Here is an 8,988-nt window from a genome sequence, read left to right as displayed (position 1 = left end):
GGGCCCACAAGCCCCCTATCCTGCACCAGGGGGGCGACGGCCAGGAGGCTTGTGGCCTCCCTGGCGCCCCCCTGACCTAGCTCCTTCGCCTATATATTCCCTAAAATACAGAAAAAACAGGGAATCCTCGAAAACACTTTTCCGCCGCCGCAAGCTTCTGTTTCCGCGAGATCTCATCTGGAGACCCTTCCCGGTGCCCTGTCGGAGGGGACTTTGGAGTTGGAGGGTTTCTACATCAACATCATCGCCCCTCCAATGACTCGTGAGTAGTTCACTTATGACCTACGGGTCCGTAGTTAGTAGCTAGATGGCTTCTTCTCTCTCTTGGATCTTCAATACAAATTTCTCCATGATCTTCATGGAGATCTATCCGATGTAATCCTCTTTGGCGGTATGTTTGTCGAGATCCGATGAATTGTGGATTTGTGATCAGATTATCTATGATATATATTTGAGTCTTTCCTGATTTCTTATATGCATTATTTGATATCCTTGTAAGTCTCTCTGAGTCTTGGGTTTTGTTTGGCCAACTAGATCTATGATTCTTGCAATGGGAGAAGTGCTTGGTTTGGGTTCTTACGGTGTGGTGACATTTCCCAGTGACGGTAGGGGCAGCAAGGCACGCATCGTGTAGTTGCGATCGAGGGTAACAAGGTGGGCTTTGTCGTAGATATGAGATTGTCCATCTACATCATGTCATCTTGCTTAAGGCGTTACTCTGTTCTTTTGGACTTAATACACTAGATGCATGCTGGATAGCGGTCGACGTGTGGAGTAATAATAGTAGATGCAGAAAGTATCGATCTACTTGTTTTGGATGTGATGCCTATAGACATAATCATTGCCATAGATGACGTCACGACTTTGCACGATTCTATCAATTGCTCGACTGTAATTTGTTCACCCACCGTTTACTTGCTTTCATAAGAGAAGCCACTAGTAAACACTACGGGCCCCGGGTCTATTCACACCTATCGTTTCCACTTTTGCTTTTACTTTGCTTTGTTACTTTGTTGCTTTCAGTTCTCACTTGGCGAACAATCTATAAGGGACTTGAGATACTCCTTCATACCGTTGGGAGCAAGGTTTTTGTGTTTGTGCAGGCACTTGAGATACTCCTTCACTGGATCGATACCTTGGTTCTCAAACTGAGTGAAATACTTACCACCGCTGTGCTACATCACCCTTTCCGCTTCTAGGGAACACCAACGCAAGGATCCAAGGCCACGGGGGAAATCCTTTGCATATTTGCCTAGGAAGTCCCTTAAGTTGTAGCCGTAGCAGAAGGATTCCTGGTGCCGCCAGCACGTTTCTGGCGCCGTTGGAAGGTCTTTTGTTGCAGTAGCAGGGGTCTGGCGGGGTGGCGGATCTAGCAGGCGCAACGCTCGAAGCGGCAGATTAGCAGGCTCATGGTAGCGAATGCAGCGGGCATCTGTGCGACATTGGATCCAACGGGCATGTGTGTGACGGCGCATCCGGCGGGCTTGCACGAGGTGGAGTGCCACTGCTGCATGGCCATCTAGCGCAATTGTTTTTCTATTTTTAATATATACCAGTGGCGGATGAATATTGATGCCTTCCATTGGTAATGTGTGTCATTGGTGTTGTTCGTATGGATTACTAGTGGCCGACACTATGTAAAGCCTGCCACTGCTAGGTATTTACCAGTGGCGGGTGCGTGCCCGCCACCGATGCCATGTTAGAAGTGGCAGGAGGCTAGTGGTGGGCGGCCCTGAGAGCCTTGCCCGCCACTGATGGGCTTTTTCCACTCGCCACTGTTAGGCATTCCTGTAGTAGTGATGGTAGCTCTGAGCCGCCTGCTGGATAACAAGGCCCAGGGTGTTGGCTATGTTCCCATGGCAAACTCCCATAGGGTACTATTGCTCAGGAGCTGGATGGTCAAGCACTACTACTAGAGCTTGATGTTGGTTATCAGGTGCATGATCCTGGATGGCGATGGCGACGACATATATTTTGTGTAGCTATTGCTTGAAAACTATCTGATGGTCTGTATATTTTGTTGAGGTGGTATGTACTAACCCCTCATGATGATCATGAACTTGCGGTTGTAAGATGACACCAAGGTAGTGCGAGGTTTGAACTTGCTATGCCATATGATCATACATGCTCATTACTTCTGCTACTTTGCTTGCTTCTTAATTGTTCTTTTTTGCTTGGTTCTTCAACTACTTCTCTGCTACACTGCTAGGACAACTGTTATGTGGTGTTCATCGTGAAGGTACCTGGGGTTTATAGTTCATGAGAAGCTTGCAATGAATCAGTTGCCTCTTACAGCGACAATAGATATAGAGGGTTTAAGAGTAGGTAGACAACAGAAGAAGGTTACGGCAACTAAGTGCAAAAGCATATAGTTAGCGTGGTAGAAGTTGACAACATTGCAGTTGGCAAGGTGGTGCCACGCCTTGCGGTGAAGAACTTCATCATCATCGTGTAGTTTGTCGCCATTGCTCTGTTGTGGCATTGGTATGCTAGTTCTGGTCATATGTGAGGTAATATTACCACATAGGGTACAAGGTTAGCACACCTCGCATCGTGTATGCAACCAAACATTGTGCTTATGTGTGAGTTTGGAAATGCAGGCAACCAAACACCATGCGCTAAGTGTTGGGTAACATAGTAATTTCAAAAAAATCCTACGCCAAATAAGGATCTATCTACGGAGAAACCAGCAACAAGCAATGGATTAGAGCATCTTCATACCTCTGAAGATTGCCAAGCGGAAGCATTGCAGCGAACGCGGTTGATGGAGTCGTTCTCGTAGCGATTCCGATATACGTGTGATTCCGATCTATGTGACGAATCACGACACCTCCGCGTTCAACACACGTACAGCCCGATGACGTCTCCCCCTTCTTGATCCAGCAGGTGAGAGGAGAAGTTGAGGGAGAGCTCCGGCAGCACAACGACGTGGTGGCGACGGAGCTATGTGGTTCTCCGGCAGGGCTTCGCCGAGCGCCGCGGAGGAGGAAGAAGAGAGAGGTGGGCTGCGCCTTGGGAGATCAATTGTGTACATCCCAAAAGGCCGAAAATCTCAGATATATATCGGAGGAGGGAGAGGGATTTCGGCCGAAGCAAGGGAGGAGTCTTCCTCCCACAATGGAGGTGGACTCCCTTAGTAGGACTCTTCCTCATTTCCTTTTAAGCTTCTTCTCCCTATCTCCTCTATCCCTCTGCACCCAGGACTTTAGGGAAGGCCTTGGCCAGCCCAATAAGGGCTGGTCCACCTCCTCTAACAGCCGAAGCACCTCTTTGGTCGTCACACCCCTCCCGGGGGTCCTCCGGCACCCTCCTGGCACTCCCGGTACGCTACCGATGAGCCCGAAACTTTTCCGGTGACCAAAACCTGACTTCCTATATATCAATATTTACCACCGAACCATTCCGGAGCTCCTCGTGACATCCGGGATCTCATCCAGAATTCCGAACAACCTTCGGTAACCACATATTATTCCCTTTACAACTCTAGCATCATCGAACCTTAAGTGTGTAGACCCTACGGGTTCGGGAAGCATGTAGACATGACCGAGACACTCTCCGGTCAATAACCAACAGCAGGGTCTGGATATCCATGTTGGTTCCCACATGTTCCACGATGATCTCATCGGATGAACCAAAAAGTCCAGGATTCAATCAATCCCGTATGCAATTCCCTTTGTCTATCGGTATGATACTTGCCCGAGATTCGATCGTCGGTATCCACATACCTTGTTAAATCTCGTTACCGGCAAGTCTCTTTACTCGTTTCGTAGCACATCATCCCGTGGCTAACTCTTTAGTCACACTGAGCTCATTATGATGATGTTCTACCAAGTGGGCCCAGAGATACCTCTCCGTCATACGGAGTGACAAATCTCGGTCTCGATTCGTACCAACCCAACAAACACTTTCGGAGATACCCGTAGTGCACCTTTATAGTCACCCAGTTACGTTGTGGCGTTTGATACACCCAAAGCACTCCTACGGTATCCGGGAGTTGCACAATCTCACGGTCTAAGGCAAAGATACTTGACATTAGAAAAGCTTTAGCATACGAACAACACGATCTAGTGCTATGCTTAGGATTGGATCTTGTCCATCACATCATTCTCCAATGATGTGATCCCATTATCAATGACATCCAATGTCCATGATCAGGAAACCATGATCATCCATTGATCAACGAGCTAGCCAATTAGAGGCTCCCTAGGGACACATTGTGATCTATGTATTCACACATGTATTACGGTTTCCGGTTAATAAACTTATAGCATGAATAATAGACTATTATCATGAACAGAAATATAATAATAACCATTTTATTATTGCCTCTAGGACATATTTCCAGCAGTCTCCCACTTGCACTAGATTCAGTTATCTAGTTCGCATCACTATGTGATTGCAATGAATCCAACACCCATACTGTTCTCGGGTTCGATCATGTCTTGCTTGTGAGAGAGGTTTATTAGTTAACGGGTCTGAACCTTTCAGATCCGTATGTGCTTTACAAATCTCTATGTCTTCCTATAGATACTTCTACCATGCATGATTTTGAACTATTCCAAATGACTGCTCCACTATACGAATCCGGTTTACTACTCAGAGTCATCCGGATTAGTGACAAAGCTTGCATCGACGTAACTCCTTTACGAAAAACTCTTTAATCACCTCCATAATCAAGAAAAATTCCTTAGTCCATTAGTTCTAAGGATAGCTTTGACCGCTGTCCAGTGATCCATTCCTGGATAACTCTTGTACCCCTCGACTGACTCATGGAAATGCACACTTTAGGTGGGTGCGGTACACAGCATAGCATACTTATAGAGACTATGGTTGATGCATAGGGGACGACATTCGTCCTTCCTCTTTCTTCTGCCGTGGTCAGGCTTTTGAGTCTTACTCAAATTCAGACCTTACAACACAACCAAGAACTCCTTCTTTTGCCGATCTATTTTGAACACTTTCAAACACTTGTCAAGGCATGCATTTTGTTGAAAGTTCTATTAAGTACTTTGACCTATCTCCACACATCTTGATGCTCAATATTCAAATAGCTTTATCCAGGTTTTCCTTTGAAAACATTCCTTTCAAACAACCCTTTATGCTTTCCAGAAATTCTACATTATTTCCGATCAACAATATGCCAACCACATATATTCATCAGAAATTCTATAGTGCTCCCACTCACTTCTTTGGAAATACAAGTTTGTCATAAACTTTGTATAAAACCAAAAACTTTGATCATCTCATCAATGTGTATATTCCAACTCCGAGATGCTTGCTCCAGTCCATAGAAGGATTGCTGGAGCTTTGCATATTTGTTAGCACCCTTTAGGATCTGCAAAATCTTCTGGTTGTATCACATACAACCTTTCCTCAAGGAAATCGTCGAGGAAACAATATTTTGGCATCCTATGTATAAAATTTCATAAATGATGCAGCAATTGCTAACATAATTCCAACAGACTTTCAACATCATTACGAGTGAGAAAGTCTCATCGTAGTCAACTCTTTGAACTTTGTTGGAAACATCTTTGCGACAAGTCGAGCTTTCTTAATGGTGACTTTTAACCATCATTGTGTGTATTCCTTCTAAAGATCCATCTGTAGTTGATAGTCTTATGACCATCAAGTAGTTCTTCCAAAGTCTACACTTTATTTTCATACATGTATCCTCCTCTCGGATTTCATGGCCTCCAGCCATTTGTCGGAATCCACGCCCACCATCGCTTCTCCATTGCTCGAAGGTTCATTGTTGTCCAACAACATGACCTCTAAGACAGGGTTGTCGTACCACTCTATAGCAGTACGTGACCTTGTTGACCTACGAGGTTTGTAGTGACTTGATCCAAAGTTTCATGATCACTATGATTAGCTTCCACTTCAATTGATGTAGGTGCCACAACAACAACTTCCTGCGCCCTCCTACACACACTGGTTGAAGTGATGGTTCAATAACCTCATCAAGTCTCCACCATACTCCCATTCAATTCTTTTGAGAGAAACTTTTTCTCGAGAAAGGACCCGTTTCTAGAAACAAACACTTTTGCTTCTGGATCTGAGATAGGAGGTATACCCAACTGTTTTTGGTGTCTATGAAGATGGATTTATCTGTTTTGGGTTCGAGCTTATCAGGCTGAAACTCTTTCATATAAGCATCGCATCCCCAAACTTTTAAGAAACGATAGCTTAGGTTTCTATAAACCATAATTCATATGGTGTCATCTCAACGGAATTACGTGGTGCCCTCTTTAAAAGTGAATGCGGTTGTCTCTAATGCGCAACCCATAAACGATAGTGGTAATATGATAAGAGACATCATAGTATGCACCATATCTAATAAGGCATGACTATGACATACGGACACACCATCAGACTATGGTGTTCCAGGTGGCATGAGTTGTGAAACAATTTTCACATTGTCTTAAATGTTTACCAAACTCGCAACTCAGATATGTATATGTTTACCTCCATGATCACATTGTAGACATATTATCCTCTTGTCACGATGATCTTTAACTTCACTCTGAAATTACTTGAACCTTTCAATAATTCAGACTTGTGTTTCATCAAGTAAATACACTAGTATCTACTCAAATTATCCGTGAAGTAAGAACATAATGATATCCACTGCGTGCCTCGACACTTATTGGACTGCACACATCAAAATGTATTACTTCCAACAAGTTACTTTCTTGTTCCATCTCACTGGAAAACGAGGTCTTCAGTCATCTCGCCCATGGGGTATGATTTGCATGTCTCAAGTGATTCAAAAATCAAGTGAGTTCAAACGATCCATCCACATGGAGTTTCTTCATGTGTTTATACCAACATGCATGGTTTGCATGTCTCAAATGTTTCAAAAATGAGTGAGTACAAAGATCCATCACTATGGAGCTTCTTCATGCATTTTATACCCATATGACTCAAGCAGCAGTGCCACAAGTAAGTGGTATTATCATTACTACTTTGTATCTTTTGGCAACAATATTATGAACATGTGTATCACTACGATCGAGATTCAGTAAACCGTTCATTTAAGGTGCAAGAGCATTGAAGGTATTATTCAAGTAAACAGAGTAACCATTATTCTTTTAACTGAATAACCGTGTTGCAATAAACATAATCCAATCATGTCTCTACTCAACGCAAACACCAAATAACAATTATTTAGGTTTAGCTCTAATCCCGATGGTAGAGGGAGCGTGCGATGTTTGATCACATCAACCTTGGAAACACTTCCAACACTTATCATCACCTCGCCTTTAGCTAGTCTTCGTTTATTCTGTAGCTTTTATTTCGAGTTACTAACACTTAGCAACTGAACCGATATCTAATACATTAGTGCTACTAGGAGTACTAGTAAAGTACACATCAATATCATGTATATCCAATATACTTTCGTTGATGTTGCCAGCCATCTCATGTACCAAGTATCTAGGGTAGTTCCTCTTCAGTGACTGTTTCCCTCATTACACAAGCACTTAGTCTCGGGTTTGGGTTCAACCTTGGGTCTCTTCACTAGAGCAGCAACTTGTTTGTTGTTTCATGAAGTATCCCTTCTTGCCCTTGCCCTTCTTGAGACTAGTGGTTTTACTAACCATTAAGAATTGATGCCCCTTTTCATTTCTACTTTCGCGGTGTCAAACATAGCGAAATAACTCAAGGATCATCATATCTGTCCCTGAAATAGCTCTAGCAGCTTGGTGACACTGACTCTGGAGAACTATCACTATCTCCTCTCGAAGATCAACTCCCACTCGATTCAAGCGATTGTAGTACTCAGGCAATTTGATCACATGCTCAACGATTGAGCTTTTGTCCCTTACTTTGTAGGCAAAAAATCTTGTCAGAGGTCTTATACCTCTTAACAAGGGCACGAGCATGAAATCCTTATTTCATCTCCTGGAACATCGTATGTCCCGCGATGTTCGAAACATCTTTAGCGCCTCAATTCTAAGCCGTTTAAGTATTGTGCACTGAACTATCACGTAGTTATCAAAAGCATGTATGTCGGATGTTCTTAACATCCATAGATGTTGCTTGGGGTTCAACACATCGAGCGGTGTATTAAGGACGTAAGCCTTCTATGCAGCAAATGAGCACAATCCTCAGTATACGAACCTAGTCCGCATAATTGCTACCAACATCTTTCAACTTAGTTTCTCTAGGAACATATTAAACAAACTGAGAGCCATAGTGCAAGTTATAGCATAATTTGCAAAGACCTTTTAACTATGTTCATGATAATTAAGTTGATCTAATCCAATTATTCAATGAACTCCCACTTAGATAGACATCCCTCTAAGAATCCAAGTGTTATATGATCCACATCGACTAGCCCGTGTCCGATCATCACGTGGGACGGACTAGTCATCAATGGTGAGCATCTCCATGCTGATCGTATCAACCATATGACTCATGTTTGACCTTTCAGTGTCCTGTATTCGAGGCCATGCGTGTACATTCTAGGCTCTTAGAGTCAACCTAAGTGTTCTACGTGTGTAAACTGACCTACACCCGTTGTATGCGAACGTTAGAATCTATCACACCCGATCATCACGTGGTGCTTCGAAACAGTGATCCTTCGCAATGGTGCACACTTAGGGGAATACATTCTCGAAATTTTATGAGGGATCATCTTATATTTTCTACTGTCGTTCTAAGAAATAAGATGTAAAACATGATAAACATCACATGCAATCATATAGTGACATGATATGGCCATTATCATCTTGCTCCTCGGATCTCGATCTTCGGGGCACCATGATCATCAATGTCACCGGCACGACACCATGATCTCCATGATCATGATCTCCATCATTTTTTCTCCGTGGATCGTCACGCCAATCTATTACTTCTATTACTATAGGTAACGTTTAGCAATAAAGTGAAGTAATCACATCGTGTTTGCATCTCATACAATAAATTAATACAACTCCTATGGCTCCTGCCGGTTGTCATATTCATCGACGTGCACGTCGTGAATCC

Source organism: Hordeum vulgare, chromosome 5H (assembly GCF_904849725.1).
Source record: "Hordeum vulgare subsp. vulgare chromosome 5H, MorexV3_pseudomolecules_assembly, whole genome shotgun sequence".
Lineage (NCBI taxonomy): Eukaryota > Viridiplantae > Streptophyta > Magnoliopsida > Poales > Poaceae > Hordeum > Hordeum vulgare.
Note: the sequence above shows the minus strand (reverse complement) of the source record.